General features: G+C 36.3%; 1 non-coding gene across 1 annotated transcript; it reads left to right on the top strand.

Moving 5' to 3' along the window:
• Positions 1-3,453: 3,453 nt before the first annotated feature.
• LOC126830176 (uncharacterized) lies at positions 3,454-18,893 on the top strand. Its single transcript, XR_008788967.1, has 4 exons — positions 3,454-4,244; positions 16,204-16,329; positions 17,128-17,227; positions 18,259-18,893. It is a non-coding gene; the product is annotated as an uncharacterized LOC126830176 (transcript).
• The last annotated feature ends 1,769 nt before the right edge of the window (positions 18,894-20,662 follow it).

Below are 20,662 nucleotides of genomic sequence, written 5' to 3'. Positions count from 1 at the left end.
GTGTTTATCTCCTAAATATCTGATCCCCCTCCTAGGAAAGGTATGTGAACGAGCGCTGGTAGTTATTAACGAGGTGAAAACCACAATAATTATCTTCTTTTTTTGTTATAAAGATATTTATTCACATCGTACATGTTATGTACAGTCAATGCCTGTGTTGATAAACGTATAAACAGGCATACTAAAATGGACAAATTTAAAAACATTTTAGATATTTTTTGTTTCGTTTTCATAGATTTAAGGTAAATCATTAAATGAAATGAAATGAAATGTGGTTTAACGTCCTACGTTTCTGCTCCTAAACTGGGCTACTAAAGACGGGCGTACGCCATACAGTGTGCTATGAGGGAAATTTTGCCTACTCTTATATCGAATTCCAACTGCCATGGGATCTTTTACGTGCACGCCAATATGTACACGGGACCTCGGTTTTTCGTCCCATCTGAACAACTAGACAGCTGTCCTTGTCAGGCCCTCCGTCTTGCATCCCTGACAAGGGGAACCACGCCGGGAAATCTGGGCCAATGCAGGGATTGAACACCCGACCTCCAGGCTAGCGAGCCAGCGTCTTACCCACTTAGGTAAAACATTAAAATAATATCTATCTATCTATCTATATATATATATATATTTGTGACTGTCGTTTGTCTGTCTGTCTGTCTGTCTGTCTGTTCGGGGTTGGCGGCTACACTAGATCTGCCCCGAGTCTGAAATTTGGGGTATAGGGGTAGCTCGGACCGGGGAGTAACATAGGCCAGGTGGCGTTAGTCTACCACTTCCGGTTTCGGAGTTATGACCCCCGAGCGAAGCCGGTCTGTTTAGGGTTGGCGGCTACACTAGGTCTGCCCCGAGTCTGAAATTTGGGGTATAGGGGTAGCTCGGACCGGGGAGTAACATAGGCCAGGTGGCGTTAGTCTTCCACTTCCGGTTTCGGAGTTATGACCCCCCGAGCGAAGTCTGTCTGTTCGGGGTTGGCGGCTACTTCTGCCCCAAGTCTGAAATTTGGGGTATAGGGGTAGCTCGGACCGGGGAGTAACATAGGCCAGGTGGCGTTAGTCTACCACTTCCCGTTTCGGAGTTATGACCCCCGAGCGAAGCCCGTTTGTTCGGGGTTGGTCGCTACACAAGGTCTGCCCCGACTCTGAAATTTGAGATATAGGGGTAGCTCGGACCGGGGAGTAACATAGGCCAGGTGGTGTTAGTCTACCACTTCCGATTTCGGAGTTATGACCCCCGAGCGAAGCCGGTCTGTTCGGGGTTTGCGGCTACACTAGGTCTGCCCCGAGTCTGAAATTTGGGGTATAGGGGTAGCTCGGACCGGGGAGTAACATAGGCCAGGTGGCGTTAGTCTACCACTTCCGGTTTCGGAGTTATGACCCCCGAGCGAAGCCGGTCTGTTCGGGGTTGGCGGCTACACTAGGTCTGCCCTGAGTCTGAAATTTGGGGTAAAGGGGTAGCTCGGACCGGGGAGTAACATAGGCCAGGTGGCGTCAGTCTACCACTTCCGGTTTCGGAGTTATGACCCCCGAGCGAAGCCGGTCTGTTCGGGGTTGGCGGCTACACTAGGTCTGCCCTGAGTCTGAAATTTGGGGTAAAGGGGTAGCTCGGACCGGGGAGTAACATAGGCCAGGTGGCGTTAGTCTACCACTTCCGGTTTCGGAGTTATGACCCCCGAGCGAAGCCGGGTATCCTGCTAGTAAGTATTAAAATAGTTGTCTATATATACAGTCGACATTTATCTCAACATTTCTTAATCGCCCATACACCAAGTTATGCACGCAAAAGATCCCCTGGCAGTTGGAATTCGATATAAGAGTAGGCGATAGTGCCGCTGCCCGGGCAAAATTTCCCTCATAGCACACTGTATGGCGTATGCCCGTCTTCATTAGCCCAGTATAGGAGAAGAACAGTAGGACGTTAAACCCCATTTCATTTCATTCCATACAACAAGTGTAATTGTCTTGTTTGGTTCTATTTTTTTAACAAACATGGAAGGCTATATGAATTCTTTAATAATGTATTTATATGTAGATTTATAATAATGCGTATAATAATGCGTATCTATTCATATGGCTCTAATGGGTGGTGTTTTGAATAGCTTTTCATTGAACAGGTTTTCACATGTACTGACAGACAACTAATTAAAGATACATTATCCCGAAAGTATTTATTTATCGGGTGGTTATTTCCAATAAAGTAATGGCAAATTTGGAAGATATGGAAAGTATATAGACGCCCAATCTTACAAGAACAATTCTGAATTATCCGAAAAACACCCACTGGGCAAAGCATTGGGCAAAAATGTCAGGGTCTAACTGGCATCCCGAATGTTGACGGCCAGCTTATTATGTGCCAGTGTGACCGAGGGAGCGGTTGTTATTTCTTGATCAAATGGTTAGGCGGTTTGGGGAACATTGAAGGATGTCAACGTACAAAAGACTCTGCAATTAAACGACAGTAGAATTTACTTAGGCCTCAATATATTATAATTATGGTAAATGGACAGCAATGAAAAATACATTCTGAAAAATGGATTCTCCCAAAATGAAGTTTGATGACAAACATGGCTTCTAAAAACAGTTTTTTTATAGCTTGGGGTATCTCCCCGCGAATATAAAGTTTTGAGAGGGATTTGAACAAATGTTTGATAGATTAATTAGTCTGAATATTTTTTTAGTCCAAATGTATTCTCAAATCACCCAGTTTGTACACGGGAAGGTATCTTTGATATCTGATAATAAATTGTACACCACTGGCCGGTTAGACCCCTACAGTACCGGTACCCTAATAGATTTTATAAAGCATATTCAAAGTAACTTTTGTCTCGCCAAATTAACAAACATCTACCATCAAATCACACAGTCTGTACGCGGAAGTGTATCTTTAAGACGATTGCATTGAAATAAAATCATATTGCGTCAGCTATACAACAAAGTTAAAGGACAATATTGGTGTCAGTAATTATTATATATGTGATAGAACTGGTTAAATACATAAGGGACACGAGAAAAATAGAAAAATCCCGTGCATTCCCCCGTTTTTATTTCTTCTGTTCTTTATAAAAACATGGTGATGCACTGACTTTTTCTAATTTGTTCGTTATCTTTTATCTACTGACACCCAATTCTTTTTTTGAATTGTCAGATATCCTCTCATCGTCTCATATAACAACTTTTCATCTTCAACTGAATTATCAGTGAAATGAAATTCGATCGTTTGTCTGTCATCGCTCGTTACTTCAGTCAGTTATATAGAAGGACAACTCGTGTTTGTCATGTTTGACGTCACTTCCCGTTTCTTCACGTGCTTGTTACACATCTCCCGTAGCAATGATCTCTGTGTTAAAATTATATTTAGGATGTATTTAACGAGCTCTATCACATATTTTATAATGACTGACACCAATATTGTCCTTTAATAAGTAAGCCTGTCTTGCCTTAGAATTCTGAACAATGGAGTACACCTAGTTACCTTGTATTTGGATATTCTTTATACCAATATAATTGACCAAACATTGTTAAACGATGTTGCATCATTTCCGTACCACAGAAATCTCAGAGAATTGTCGAACTACATTTATACCGGAGAAGTTATATGTTAGATTTTCTTAATGTTTAAACGAGATCAAGTGATCCAAACGTAGTAAAAGATTTGCTCAACTGACAAATTGTCATTCTGAAACTGGATATTATTTATTTATTACGGTTGGTATCGGTAAATTATTTACACTCATTTGACTTTTGTAGCTGGTGTTTATCAGTTCTCAACTAAGTTTCTAAATATGGGGCGTGGAAGAGCAGTACCCTATATGTCTCAATCAACAATATCAGAGAAAATTGAACTAAAAAAGCAAATTACTTTATTTCAAAGTGTATCAATTATTGTTGGAATCATAATTGGTTCTGGAATTTTTGTTTCACCTGTTGGAATTTTAATGAATGTAAAATCAGTGGGATTCAGTTTATTTATGTGGGTTATTTGTGGCGTCTATAATACATTATGTGCTGTGTGCTATGCAGAACTAGGGGCTTCCATACCCCAGTCAGGTGGAGAATATATTTATGTTAAAAGAGCATTTGGTGACTTCATGGGATTTATTATTTTATGGATCAACTTTTTGTTAATTTGTCCCGTGGGTATAGCAGCCTTAAGTTTAATCTGTTGTGTGTATATATTGCAACCGTTTTTTCCTGACTGTGAAATTCCTGCTATGGCTACAAGGCTTATAGCAATTTGCATAGTGTGTAAGTATGAATTAAAGTTACTTTCCCACAAAAGTATTTATCTGGTGGTTATTTCCAATAAAAGTATGGCAATTTTGGTATATATTGAAAGTATAGACGCCAAATCTTACTAGAAAAATATGGGATTCCCTGAAAAACACCCATGGAGGGCATACGGGACAAACATGTGTTTCTCTAACCGGCAACCCGACGATAAGGGATGTCTGCTCGAGTGACGTCAAAGGTTGCACGCGCAGACTGTCTGATCTCTCAGCGTTAGTGAATGCTTGATGTATATGTTGATAAACTTGATGGTGAGCTTAAACGTAAAACAGTTTCTGAGATAAAAAAAAAAAACACAGAAAAGACGTGGACAATGGATAATCCGAGAATTTAAGTGGGTTTCGATAAATGGAACGCGATTAAAGACAACATCGTCTTGTATATGCAATGAATTCTGACCCGGTTTCGCAAGTGACTTCTTTTAATACGTTTTTTATAGCAATCGTATTCCCTGGCGAATACAATGTTTTGAGAAGGATTTGAAGCAAAATATTGATAGATTAATTAGTTTGAATATGTTTTTTAGTCCAAATGTATTCTCAAAGCACCCAGTTTGTACACAGGAAGGTATCTTTGATATCTGATAATAAATTGTACACCACTGGCCGGTTAGACCCCTACAGTACCGGTACCCTAATAGATTTTATATAGCATATTCAAAGTAACTTTTGTCTCGCCAAATTAACAAACATCTATGGGAGAAATTTTGACCCTGGTTATTCTACGTAATCAAATGCAATAAATCATTTAGAAATGTCGATAGGCTGCCCTCAGGTCAATTGCACAACGTTAGAATTAGATAGATAAGTAGCGAGAGGGGGAGAAGTGGGGTTTAACGTCCACTCCACACAAAATAGGTCACTTCGGGACTAACATATGGTTCAATAATATTTCCATAATTCGCTTGCGCGTAGGGGGCTTTAGCAGTGGGAGGAAACCTGAGGACCCGGTGAAAACCCACGAGGTTGGACAGGCGACCCTACTCCTTGTCACGTACAACCGGGGAATCGAAACCACGCCAGTTGACTCAATGACAGACTTTATGACACAGCTAACCATTCACACTTCCACCCCACCCCACCCACCCCCCTAGATAAGTAGCGAATAACTCAAATTTTAAGGTCGGTGCGCCTTGGGAAAGTTAAATGATTCAGTTTTCAAACAGTGTATAAAATATGAATAACCTTGACAGCTAAAGGTCTTGCATGCATATAGATAGGTCTATACTTCTGGGCTAGATCTTATTCTTAAGGCCAACTCAAGATTTCGTCAGGTCGCTGAGATGTAAATAAGGTTGAGGCCCGTGATATTTGTTGGCGAGATTGTAGGTTAGGGCTAGGCGCGGGGTTGGGTTAGGGACTAGGGTTGAAATTGGCACTCGTGACCTTTGACTAAACTTGAAGTTGGCCTTATGAAATAGACTAGATCTAACCATTTTTATGTCTGTCCCCTGGCCGTTTGCAGAATAGCCACCAAATAAATAAACAAGCAGACATTTCGGACATAAATACAATATTCAAGAAATTTTGGGTAAAAAAATCTATTGCATTATTATATAATTGTTTCGTTTAGTTTAAGAAAAAGCCCCAAGGCGTATTGCATCATCTCGTTTCCTTGTTGTAAGATTTCAATAATATTGATTTGCGGATGCCATGCCAATCTGTTTCACAGAGAATTACGAGTCTCGTATAATATCTCTGTCATAGATGACTGCCTTAAGACGTGCTGTCACAGCACGCGGTGTGAATCATTGGCTGAATGGCGCGTGCATTGTTTACATAAGACATAACTGCTTCGGAGAGAATGCTGCATTTTAGTCATTTTAATACCCATTTACACTAAATCGGAAATAATTTTTAACTACTAATACGTCAAACGCCTTTATTTATTTTTCCAATATATACAAAAAATGTTTTAGAATTTAATTTGTCGCAGGAAAAAAGTTAATATTTCTAGCTCATTAAGCCGCATCAATGTCATCCTTATCAGTGATTGTCGCGGCCAAGCAAATATTCACTGCGGATCAGTGTGATGCCATGCTACCACCATGGAGGTGTATACATTGACTCTATGGTTACGACCAATCAAACACTGGTGGAATGTGAGTGTGTCATTCTGATTGCATCATCACTAGAGGAAGAAATCATTGTCACAAGAGTATAGCCGAAAAATTTATGAAATGCGTAACTCTGTTTCGTCTGTTATAAATGTTGCGAGTGCTTTGTTTTAAATGCGTGTATAAAAAAATAACATTAAATATTGCTTCTATTCCTATGTCTACTTTCATTTGATAAAAAACAATAAAAACTGCCCCGTTCTAGCCCTTCAAATTTTCGGGATTTTAGTTAAATCAAGGGTCGCACCTCCAGGGCTGACTGGTCGTTCGGATTATTCGAAAACACGAAGTCCACCGTGTACACATTATGTCGTGCATTTGGAATATTTTCTTCCTCGTGTTGCACCCGTAAACACCGAATTTAAAGGGGTCCCGCAATTAAACTGGTGTTGACAAGGTTTTCGGAAAATAGAATGTAACTTCGGAACATATGTCAGAAGATAGCTGAGCCCTGAAAATCTTATGACCCCAATGCTTCACGCCAAATTTGAAAGAAATACTTTAAAAAGTGCAGCTTCTATGATGTTAGAAGGCATTTGAACAGAAAGTAGCCGAACGCTGAATATTGAAAACTGTAGCCTCAATCGCGCTAACAATGTGTACGGATAAGGAGTTTAACTCTGGAACAGAAGTTTGCGGAGTACCGAAACTCGATAGGCTCCAATACTTCACACCACATTTTAAAAACAAAATCAATTAAAAACTGTAGCCTCTATTGTGTTAACAAGGTTTCGGAAAAAAGGTGTGGGGGTGACGAAGCGGAGCGCTGAAAATCGGGAGTATAAAAATACTCATGATCTCGAGAAAATTCACACAGGATGTCAAGATCCCGAGAATATTAAATTGAGATCGTGGATGGGAGGGAGAATTTCGAGAATATCATATCTCGAAAAAGTAACACAGGACAACAGGATCTCGAGGTCTTCTAAACAAATTTGCATGGCCCCTATACGCTTCCGTATGATAAGTATTTTTAATTCTTTAAAAAGTTTTTATAAACATGGAAGGTAGTTTTAAGTCTTTAATAAAGTATTTATTTATAGTTTTAAAATTATAATGCTTATAATAATATCTTGGTATTTTAAATTATTAGTATTACATGACTTCATCTATTCACCTGGCCCTATTTATTATTGGGTTGTTTTTTGAGCAAGTTTTCTCATGTACCGGTACTGACAGACAACTAGGACGATTGGGTTGCAATTGCAATGAAATTAGATTATATTGCATCAGCATGATCATGTATTATTATAAGGTCTATGTTTGACAAACTGTTATATGGAAGTTAACAAGGAGGTCTACTATGCCTTAGAATTCCGAACAATAAAACGATTTGCTCTTTATTTCGACATTCTTTATCCCAATATAATTATCCAAACATTGGTTTCACGGTGTTACACGATGTTGCGTCATCTATAATAAAATAACACAATGACAAAATAGACAATGGAAAGGTCAGAGAACTAGCTAAGACATTCCGGCATATCACACGTACGGCTCAATTGACATTGCAGGTAGGTTGTTGAATTATAGATAAGCGAAGCGGCTAGGTCTCGCGAATGCTCACTATATCGCGGGTTCACCAGTCCGCGGGTTCACTATAATATAGTCCGTCGATATCTATTATTTTCATTTTTACAATTGATGATCACACCCACCCAACAATGAAATGTATCATCCACACGCTGACAATGAAATAAGGCACCCACGCTGACAATGACATATGCACTCACCCTTACAATGAAATAACACATCCCAACAGTCTGGGTGTCTTTTACGTGCACGCCAATATGTACATGGGGCCTCAATTTTTCGTTTCACCCGAACGACTATATCTTATCCCTTGTCAAACCCTTCGTCCTGCCACTGACCATAGAAAATTTCTGTCATAGCACTCTGCATAATGCCTATCTTCAATAGTCCGACTGGTCCAGAAAAGTATAAAATAAAATAGGTTTTAACGACCTACTGTTCTGCTATAAGACGGGCATACGGGGTATTCAGGGTTAAGTGTTTTGGTTCAGGTATTTTAAGTACAGGTCACACCTTTTAGGTACAACCGCATTAATAGGCCTACTACCACGTAGGCCCAAAATTTAGAAATGTCGATAGGCTTATTAGTACCTGCAGGTACCTATTGTTCAACTTTAGATAGGTATAAGTAACGAATAATTTAAAAAGGGTTTAACACTGTTCTGCTCCGACTGGACTCATGAAAACGGGCATACGACATACAGCTAGTGTGCAGTGTGCTATAAGGAGGGAAATTTTCCCTGACATTGGCGTTACCGCCGCCTACTCAGTAGGCCTACTCTTTCGAATTCCAACTGCCAATAGTCATCTACTTCTTGTACTTGCAGTTGCACGCCAATAAGTAGGCTTCACGAGACCTTGGGTTTCCGTTCCATCCGAACGACTATTATAGGCCTTTGTCTTGCGGCAACATCGCTGGATGTTAAATGGTTCAACTTTCGAAAAGTGTATAAAATGTTAACAACTGAATCAATGAAAACACGAAAGGCAGATCTATCTTTCTAACTCTCCCCTGGCCGTCTGAAGAATAAAAATAGCCATCAAGATGGGTCTAAATAAGCAGACATAAATAGGGCCTACAATATTTTAAGAAATTTGGGAAAAAGAATCTATTGCATCATCATATAATTGTTTCGTTAACTTTCAAAAACCTCCCCAACGCGTATTGCATCATCTCGTTTCCAAGTTGTAAGATTTCAATAATATTGATTTGCGGATGTCTAGCTACGTCCAATCAAACACTGGTCGGAATGTGGGTGTGTCATTCTGATTGCATCACCACTATAGGGAGAAATCATTGTCACAAAAGTAGCCGAAAATATTTATTTTATGAAATGCGTAAAATAGTTCAAACTCTGTTTCGTCTCTTACAATTGTCGCGTGTGCTTTGTTTTAGACACATGTATATAAATAACATTAAATTTTGCTTCTATTCCTATGTCTACTTTCGTTCGATAAAAAAAACCCCAATAAAAACTACCCCGTCATGGCCCTTCAAATTATCTCTTACCCCATTAACGACCGTGTTATCCCTCTGTTTGGGTCTCTAAATAGTATATCTATAAACCACTTCAAAACATGTTTATCATCATTAATGACATGTTTGGTAATTTTATAACACCAATAAAAAATTTTGAGAAGTAATTGATTGACTAGACCAACTTTTACGGGTAACAATTTGCACTCTACAATCAAAAAACAAAACAAAACAAGTTGTTCTCTTGAACCCAAACCCTGCATTTTTCCTAGAGAATATCAGCAAATTTCATCTTTTTCATTCATTATTTTAAGGCTTCATAAAATCACAAGAATCATGGATATTATGGAAAAATCTTTGATATCATGTACGTCATTCAGTATTCAATCATCTCACTAGAAACACCACTGTCATTTTAAGATAAATCGGTTTAAAGTTGTATTTCAAATATATTCCTTGATGTAACAATGTTCTTCGCGATCCCGCTGTGGACCGAGAAAATTTTTCGGGTTTTTACTTAAAGATACATTATGGGAGATTTTTATAGAGAGTTGGCCATTCTTGCTATAACAGTTCAAAAGTAGATGATGAAAGAAGAATATATTGAAAAAATCAGTAAAATTACTTTATTCTGAACATAGTTATCATCGATGTAATATTTGCCTAGAAATGGTAGCGAAATGTGTCTTCACCTTCGCCTTCGTTTGATTGACAGGCGTTAACTCCACCTATATATCTCGATTATCAAGTAAAGTTTTCAATGGCATACGGAAACGCTTTACAGCGGCCTCGCTAATTACACTCTATCATTTAGCCTCTATCTAACTGACGCATTTTCATCAGGTTACCCCTTATTTGATTTAATCAATTAGTGAAATCCTATTTAAATCCGAGCTGTAGCCGAGCCATCCGTGGGTCTACAGAGTTGATTTTGGTCTTGTTGTTTAAATAAAGATCTAATTTATAATTTCTATAACATCTGAAGCCTAAATTAAGACTTGCAATAATCAGATTTAGCTCTTGCATAATGCATGTTTAAGTCAGGCGACGCACCTCCCGAGCGGACTGGTCGTTCGTATTTTCTTCCTCATATTGCACACGTAACCACTGACATTAAAGAGGACCCCAAATTTAAAGTAGTATTGACAAGACATTAAACCCCGTTCCATCCCATTTTAATTTTATTTATCTTTTGGAACCTTGAAATAGACAAAAATGGTTCTAAAAGCACATATGAATGTAATATGAATGTATGTAAAGTGATTTATATTCAATTTCTGAAAGAAAAAAAAAAACCTATTGTAATTTCTAATCAATTATATTCGGCGAAATACGTCAACAGTTTGAACGGCAGTCTTTTACACCCGCTTAGTGCATTCTACACGTTTTTAAAATTAATTTGCTTGTCGTTTGTGAATCAGCCTTTGCTTATTACTTCCACATTGTGTTGTAGGGTATGTTTTTGTTTGTTCATTACAAAATGATACCCGAAACCAAAATGTTAATTTTGTCTTAAATATTGGATATTAGTATCCTAGCTATAGTTTCACGACAAGATAACAGTAACAGCATCAATATTGATTGAAATTGATCAATATTGAATTCTAATTTGTGTTTTAAATTTCAAATATTATGGAAAATATTGAGTTAGAGGCTTAGCTCCTTTAAATGTTTTTTTGATTGCAAGATTACGTGATAGGTGTTAGCCTTGCCCTATCAATTTTGCAATAAGTGTAGGCCTACCTATTTTATATGATATACTGATAGATAGGTAATAATTTACCAAAATTAATTTAGACTATTCATCACTGAGTGTAAAGAAATTAGTGCTTACATAATAAGAATTATTAATTAGGCACTTGTAAATAACAACACTGTCTATTGTTAAGGATTTAATTGGCGGTTTAACCCCAGGCTGAAGTTCTTATTAATTATCTCATACGTTTGAACAGTTAATGTCAAAGTTCTATTTATTAGTAACAAAGATATAAACTAAGTACTAATTAACTTTTTAACATCAGGCCTTATTATCTACTATTAAGAGGTATTATGGAAGTTTGTTTTACGGCTTAAAAGGAATTCTCCCTGTCAAGAGTAAGTAACTCACACGGATTCATTGACTGGGAATCGTTGGCGGGAAGCCAGATTTATTCACAACAACATCGCATTTGTAGCCTGAGTCTGGTCATACGTAACCTTATTTATCCTAATGTAAATCTACAGCTCAATATTATTTTAAAAGAACACGGGAGAACCAGCCCAAAGAAGCGATAAACACGGGCGACTAACGGAGTGACTCAACAGGCCAAGTTGATTTAGACTGAAGCAGACGGTATTTTGTTTTTGTGTAGAAAACACGTGGCGATAGATTTGTTGAACTTCACACTAGCACTTCGACTCGTCTTACCGTTATCTACATATAGTGTTAGCCGATCTAGTAGACCTACATGAATTATAACACTGTATCGGACTACATTGATATCGAAGAGGTTATCAGTTAGATTTTTTTTTAATGTTTAAACGAGATCAAGTGATCCAAACGTAGTAAAAGATATTTGCTCAATTGACAAATTGTCATTCTGAAACTGGATATTATTTATTTATTACGGTTGGTATCGGTAAATTATTTACACTCAATTGACTTTTGTAGCTGGTGTTTATCGGTACTCAACTAAGTTTCTAAATATGGGGCGTGGAAGAGCAGAACCCAGTATGTCTCAATCAACAACATCAGAGAAAATTGAACTAAAAAAGCAAATTACTTTATTTCAAGGTGTATCAATTATTGTTGGAATCATAATTGGTTCTGGAATTTTTGTTTCACCTGTTGGAATTTTAATGAATGTAAAATCAGTGGGATTCAGTTTAGTTATGTGGGTTATTTGTGGCGTCTATAATACATTATGTGCTGTGTGCTATGCAGAACTAGGGGCTTCCATACCCCAGTCAGGTGGAGAATATATTTATGTAAAAAGAGCATTTGGTGACTTCATGGGATTTATTATTTTATGGATCAACTTTTTGTTAATTTGTCCCGTGGGTATAGCAGCCTTAAGTTTAATCTGCTGTGTGTATATATTACAACCGTTATTTCCGGACTGTGAAATTCCTGCTATGGCTACAAAGCTTATTGCAATTTGTATAGTGTGTAAGTATGAATTAATATTTGGTTTTCAGTTGTACACTATTGGGTTAGACCCGTATTGGAATGTATATCTTATACCCACATATTACTAACTTTACAATACTGGGCCCTTATTCACGAAAACTTAAACTAAGATACAATCAAAATTTTAAGAAATACTGCAATTCGATTGGCTGACCAATATGCAATTTGCATATATCCAATTTGCATATTGGTCAGCCAATCGAATTGCAGTATTTCTTAAAATTTCGATTGTATCTTAGTTTAAGTTTTCGTGAATAAGGGCCCTGGTACCGTAATAAATTATTCAAAGTACCTTTTTGAATCGCCAAATTAGAAAAAAACATCCAAGCACTGGTGGGAACTTTTTAAAAAGTATTGATTAAACTCCTCCAAAGAGTTCTAAGAACTTGATACACCTTTAAATGAAAAGATTGGCATATTTGTCTCAAACCTCTGGTCTAATTTCAATAGGAACCACGGTAGCTCAATATAAAACCAAAAAGTTCTTGTTTTCATTCATCCGTGTGTTGTCTGAGGAAGTCTTCTAGATTTTCCAGATTGGTCTCCCCACCCCACCCCCAATGTCAGTGATGTGCAGGACTGGCATTAGCAAAACCATCTAGCCATTCGGATGGGACAAAAAACCATGTGTGTAAGTTTTTAAAATCATCCAATGAAAAGTACAAGCGCTATTGCCATTTAAGTGTTATAAAATCTGATCTTTAAGTGGCATTTAGCGATTGGGAAACACATTAAGAGAACACAGTTTTTATGGGAAACAATCACTGGTTTATTCTAACGATAAGAGGATACTTGTCGAAACGTCATGCTTTTCCAGTGATTGTTTCCCATAAAAACTGTGTTCTGTTAATGATAAAATCTGTCTAAATGTCATACAGATAATTTCCATAGACGAGTCTATGTTACCGTACGGTACTACAATAAGTTAAACATCTAATAAGGATTATATTAATACATGTACATGTAATACAAAGAGATGTCCCTGTGTAATCAGATATAGCTAAACATCTACTGTAATAAAGATTATAATAAACATGTACAATGTAATAGAAAGATGTCCCTGTGCAATTACATGTAGATATGTACACTCTGAACTGAGATATTAGCAATTGAATTTTAGGCTAATCCCGGTGGTCATTACTGACGTTGGTATGATAACAAAGTCTCGATTTTCATTTTTACTTTTAAATTATCCATTACAAAATGTATTCAAATCCATTAGATATTGCAGGCTAACGATGGCATTGAGAGTTGATTGTGGTCTGGATAAGTTAATTAATGACCAATTAATAATTTAGATAACATTTCAGGCTCAAAGGAAGATCTGCAATACTGGTAGGCAGATTTAGTTCCTGCATTATGCACGTTTATAGGAGCTAAATCGCTAATATTAGGGACCTAAAAATTGACACAAATGAATCGCAACACATATAATAATGTAATATGAATGTATATAAACTGATTTACATTCAATTGTTTTCGTTTTTACTCCTAATTTCAAATAAGTTATGTTCGGCAATATACATTGTACATGTACCGTGTACGCCAGAAGTCTTAATTGAATGGCAATCTCTAGTGCCCGGTTATTCCAGTCTATACTGATAGTATTTATTGTGCATGTTCTCCAGATAAGAATATGAGGTCACCGTTTGACATGACTTGTGGAATATGTCTAGCCTTCTTCTTTGAGTCCCTTGTAAATGTTACAAATGGCGCTGAAACGCATTACTATGGTACACGATTCATGTACCAATGGTAAAATGTTTGTTTTGTCTGTAAAATATTGGATATCAGAATCCCATCTTTTCCTAGTAAGATCACAGCATCAGTGTTGATTTAAATTGACAAATAATGTGTGTTTTCAATGTCGAAGACTTTGTATTTGTATTAAGTTAAAGACTTGGCTACTTTAAAGTAGATATAGCTGGTAATAATAATGCAATAAAATTTGACATGAAAGAATCAAGCCTAAGGTCAGTTAATAATAATCTGCTTGGTGATTGAATGTAGATGTATGTAATAGATTAACTTAAGTCTCAATGACCTATTAAGTGGGATATGTAATGTACTGCCAGTGGTATCCACAATCCCTTGGTTTTTTGTACCATCTAAACAACTATACATTTTCCTTGCCAGACCTTACATCCTATGTCACTAATACCTGGAAATCAGAATGGAAAATCCTGCGTAACTTTCTAATTAAATACAGGGGTTGAACCCAGAGCTTCTGATTTATCTGCCTTTAATTATTGAATATAGATGTGACATCAGACTGACCTTAAAAATATCTTTGTTTCACCAAACCCGACCCACAATCGAGGAGAAGGGTCGGTAGGTCGGGTTTTTTTTCAGATTTTTTTTTTTAAGAGCTAATTTGACAGCTTGATAATTTTCCGGGTGCAAACATTCGTCTTCTTTTATTGGCAAACAAATCAATGACATCGGGATTTTTCTTGATCTTTGATGCACGACTCGCACACAAATTGCAACACACTCACGTTTGAAACTCCCTCAACACGTTTCTAACGATCGTGCGGGTTGTGCCTTTATTTTTCTCGAAAACGGATATTGAAAATATCGTCGTCATGTTTAAAACGACGCCCCACAGACATAGAGGCAGAATCATTTCGTGAGAATGGACGTGCTTTCGTCTGCAACCATTTTGTTGAGAAGCGACACCTATGACGCTTTTGTCTTGATCAACCAGTTTCAATAATGAATCAAACCCAATTACCCCTAAGTATAGCCATAGTAAAGGGAAATAACTCTCGTGATATATTTCAGATTGACCCACAAAATAAAATAAAAAGATTGCGGAAAAGTGCAATAAAATAATTTAAGTCGGGGGTGGTTTTAGTTAGTCAGTCGCGTTAGGCGAAACAAAGATATTTTTAAGGTCAGCCTCATCCTTTGATGTTGGCGTACCATTTATTTCAAATATTGTACAGGCAATTTGCCAATCATAGACTATACACGTACTAGATGAAATATTGGACTCGTGTGAAGATTTCATTAAAATGCATATTGTAAGATAGTGTACATGTGTATAATGTAACTGAATGTGTCAGTATTTTAAATGGTCTCTAGCAAGATAATGTGTAATATATTGATATAACACTCGGTCTTATGCCCTCGTGCAATATCAATACCGGTATATTACTTTATAATGTCTCGCTTTTGACCAATTAACTTAACCACACATTGAGGAGTTTAGATTTGTTAATGAATAAAGAGAGGTATAAAATAATGGCAGCTGAAAGACTTTTAAATTATTGCATAGTTTGTTCCTATTTTAAGCATAAATTAAATGGCTAGTTACATGTGATATTAAATATGTTAACCCAATTCATTTAACTGTAGATCTACAGGTTTAGGTTCATAGAATGTGTAGACAAGTCCACCCACGTACAATTGAGGTCTTAATTTCAAGCGTGGGAAATGTCACACTGCTATCTGCAAAATCAATTCTCATGAAAAAGTATTACTCCAATTCTTTGGGGTTTTTTTGATACAATTTAAACATACATGATCAGCAGTATTGTTGAAATTTGGCTATGGAGAGGAAATTATGTCTCTAATGGTCTGATAATTCTTTTGTTTTAATATGCCCATATATTTTCAGGTTTACTTATAGTTATCAACGGACGAAACGTGAAATGGGCGACACGAATGCAGGTTGTTATTACAACGGCCAAATTAGTAGCCTTAGCCATTGTGGTCATCATTGGATTTATTTATTTGGGAACAGGTAGGTCATAGGTGTGAAATATTATGCAGATTGAGTACAGAGATGATCAATTTTATGTGAACAAACAATAGTATCACAATTCATCTTAAATGAACAATTTATCAATTTATCATCATTATCACAATTTCTCATCATTATCACAATTCCTCATCATTATCACAATTCCTTATTATCTCAATTTTTATCGTTATCTCAATTCCTTATTATCACAATTCCTTATCTCAATTCCTTATCATTATCTCAATTCCTTATCATTATCTCAATTCCTCATCATTATCACAATTCCTCATCATTATCACAATTCCTTATTATCACAATTCCTTATTATCTCAATTCCTTATCATTATCACAATTCCTTATCATTATCACAATTCCTTATCATACAGTTCCACTTCATCAACATCTTGATTCCCCATCAACTTCCATTTTTTATCTTATAAACTCTAGCACATCATGAATTCCATATTTTCCTTCAACAGCATCATAGATTAACATCAACAATTAGTAGCATATAGTTCCATGTCTTCCATCAACAACATCATTCTTCAGCATTATTGATCTTTAACCACAACATCCATCAACAACATAATTCTTCAGCATTATCGATCTTTAACAACAACATTCATCAACAACATTATTCTTCAGCATTATCGATCTTTAACAACAACATCCATCAACAACATCATTCCACTACATGTAAATCAAAATATCACAATTCACAACACACTCTAAATTGTGGTACGTTTTTAGACTTTTGATTTGAATACTATTTATGAAATCTGTTGTAATATTTTACAGGAGACAGAGAAAATTTTACCAATAGTTTTGAAGGAACAGATTATAGTGCTGGAGCTATTGCCTTATCTTTCTACTCTGGTTTCTGGGCTTATTCAGGATGGTAAGTTTGAATTATAAATGACTAGAGTAGACACTATGAATAATGTACATTGTTGTATATAATATGCATATTAGATACGTCAATTAAACTTTGTTTCTCACAATCTCACAGATCCTATTTCGTTTCGTTTATTATAGTTGAAAATTTCGTTTTACTTGTCTTTACTACACCAGGACCTGGGAGAGTTGTTATATAACCTGCGTTCTAGTTGATGTGAAGGATTAGCGAATGCAAAGGTCTGTTGCAGTGAGTTCTTGGCATGCAATGCATGGAACTGTGGGTATCCTACTAGAAACATAACGCTGATCGGTTAATCAAATGTCTGACATCATAGGGTCAAAAGCCGTTTGTATGACCTCTGATGCCACTTTCCACTACAACCGGTCAGATCTTCATGTGGTAGAGGCCATCGAAAGTATAAAAAAAAATGAAACGAAATATAGATCTGTACTTTAATCAGATTGTGTTCCTCATGGTACATGGACTACAAAAGCAATGTGGTTATAATGGTGTCAATTGAGAGAGAGAGAGAGAGAGAGAAATGGGGTTTAACGACCACTCGACACAAACTAGGTCATTTCGGGACTAACATATGGTTTAATTTTATTTCAATAATTCGCTTGCGCGTAGGGGTCTTTAGCAGTGGGAGGACCCGGAGAAAACCCACGAGTTTGGACAGGCGACCCTACTTCTTGTCACGTACAACTGGGGATTCGAAACCACGCCAGTCGACTCAATGATAGACTTTATGATACAGCGCGCGCACGCTAACCATTCAGCCATCCAACCCCCCAGGTGTCAATTGAAAGGGGATGGGATGCTTTGTGCCTGATGTTGCAAGCTGCTTTTTCTTGTAGCTGCGAAAGCAATGTGGTTATTTTAGCTTATCAAGATGGCTGCCAAGAGGTTGCACTGTGTCTTGTCTGCTAGTTGTTAGTAATTTTATATGTTTTAACTGCTATTATTACTAGTTATTTTTTGCATGGACTTGGTTTATAACATATTTTAATGTGTATTTTGGATGAAAATAGCCCATAGTTGACAGTGTATAGTGGTGAATAGTAATCATCAGAGATGATCACCTACAGTTTCAGTGAGCTGAAATCTCTGGATTATAACCAAAAACAATACAACTCTCCTATCCTCAATGTTGTTAGTGAACAATTTCCTGAACTCTTATCAACTGACCATCTAATTAACTTAAACTGTGGTGTAGGAAATTGTATCCCTGTCAAAATATCAAACAAGCCCAGAAAAAGAGGGAAAAGGGTAGTAGATTTTACTAATTTAGTACAACTAGATGTTAATAGTAAAGATAAAAAGTGTGATCAAGTAAATTTCTGTGTCTTGAACTGTCAATCCATAAAAAATAAAACCGATAAAATTCAAGAATTAATTATAGACAATGATATTGACATATTTATTGCCATTGAAACCTGGCTTAAAGCTAAAGATAATTTGGTACTAAATCAATTACTTCCTAATAACTTTAGTTCTGTGTTATTTAATCGCAGTGGTGCAAAAACTGGTGGTGGCTTAGCAGTATACTACAAGAAAACTTTAAATATATCTTCGGTTACTTCAGCCATTAATTACAAAAGTTTTGAAGTTCTTCACACCTGACTCAAATTCAACAATGATAATAATACATCTTGTGTGCTTATATCGTCCGCCAAATAGAACATAGTATCTTTCTTAGTGAATTTTCGGATCTTTTATTGGATATATTATCTTCTAAACCTGGTAAGATTTTTATAACTGGTGATATTAACATTCATCTTGATAATATTGATGATACTGTTTCTGACGAATTCCGTAAAATATTGAACTCTTTTGGCCTTGTACAGCATGTTACAGACATAACACACAGACAAGGGCACCTTTTAGATGTTGTTATCACATGCGAGACTGATAACATTATTGATAAAGTGAGTGTACAGGACAAACAAATTTCTGATCATTTCTGTATTTTTGGGGAAATTTTGACTAAAAAACCGCCTCCATTAAAGAAGATCTTAAAATTTAGGAAAACTAGAAACATTAATATTGCCTCTTTCAAAGCTGATATTATTCAGAGTGATCTTCTCTCAAATCTTCAAACAATTTCGGATTGTGAAATCCAAATTGAATATTACAACCAGGTGTTATCAGAACTTTTAGATAAACAAAGTAGTTTTGTCCAGTTCATTATGATCTGCATCGTGTGCACTAGATCCACTACCAACCAAACCCGACTACTATGGCTTTTAATGCAGGCATCCCAGTTCATTGTATACTGTTTTAGGTGCTGTTCTATTTTATTCTTTATTACTTTTAGCTATTTTAATTTGTTTATTACATGTCGTGTTTTATTGTAATCTTTACTACCATATTTTGATTGTTATCGTATGCCATTTTAATTTCTTTTATCATTCAGTTAATTTTATTTTATTTTTCTAATAATATGTCATGTCCACAAAGTGTTAACTGCGCCATTGGGCATTATTTTTATAGTGGTAATAGGCGCATTATAAATAAATTATTATTATTATTATGTATATATTGTTAATGACAATGACAGTGTGGTTATAATATATAATGTTAATATGGGTGGGGGGTGCTTTGTGCCTCATGGTGCTAACTGTAGGTATCTGTAGCTGCCATAGCAATGTGGTTTTGGTGGTTATTGGGGGATGCTTTTGCTTCATAATGCAACCTGCAGATATCAGTACATGGCAATGTGGTTATAATGGTAATTGGGAGGAAGGGAGGGGGGTTAAGCAGTGCTTTGTTAAGTGCCTTTTATCTCCTGGATCTGGATTTGTTACTTGAAAAAACAGATAAGCACATGTATGTACTTATCACTTCTAATTAAGCTCATATTTTATTAGACTATTCACAGATGTAGTTTTATTCAATTACATGTAGTTATTAACATTAGTCTTTAATCAGAAAATATAATGAAAACTTGATATGGTTCCTACTTACAAATCAATACCAATAAGAAATGATTAGGTTTTTATTATAATAATATAGATATATTATTACCTTACAGTGTATGTATCATATGACTTTAATCACATCTGTTGTTTACAACTTATACTTTCTTTATTAAATCAATTCACTGTAACTTTTGTTAAAAAAAAAACAGCATAAAGACAGATTGAAACTAATTAAGACTTGAATGAAATTTGTAATACATTACTTTGGATTTGGATGTTGCCAAGAAAATGTTTATTATATTATTTTAAAAAATCAGTAAATTTTAAATATGATTAAAGAAAATGAGAAGGAATTGAATTGGGTGTCTCGTGAACGCAATACTTCAGTCATTTTAGACGCTCATGTGTGCAATGCTACTAATCATTGAGTCAAAGTTTCTGGTATGTGTACTGTGGTGGGGTTGGGTGGTCGAATGGTTTAAATTAATGTTTGCGCTTTAGATCATAAGGTCTG

Source organism: Patella vulgata, chromosome 8, assembly GCF_932274485.2.
Source record: "Patella vulgata chromosome 8, xgPatVulg1.2, whole genome shotgun sequence".
NCBI classification, from domain to species: Eukaryota; Metazoa; Mollusca; class Gastropoda; family Patellidae; genus Patella; species Patella vulgata.
Note: the sequence above shows the minus strand (reverse complement) of the source record. Positions and strands in the feature narration are given on the sequence as shown.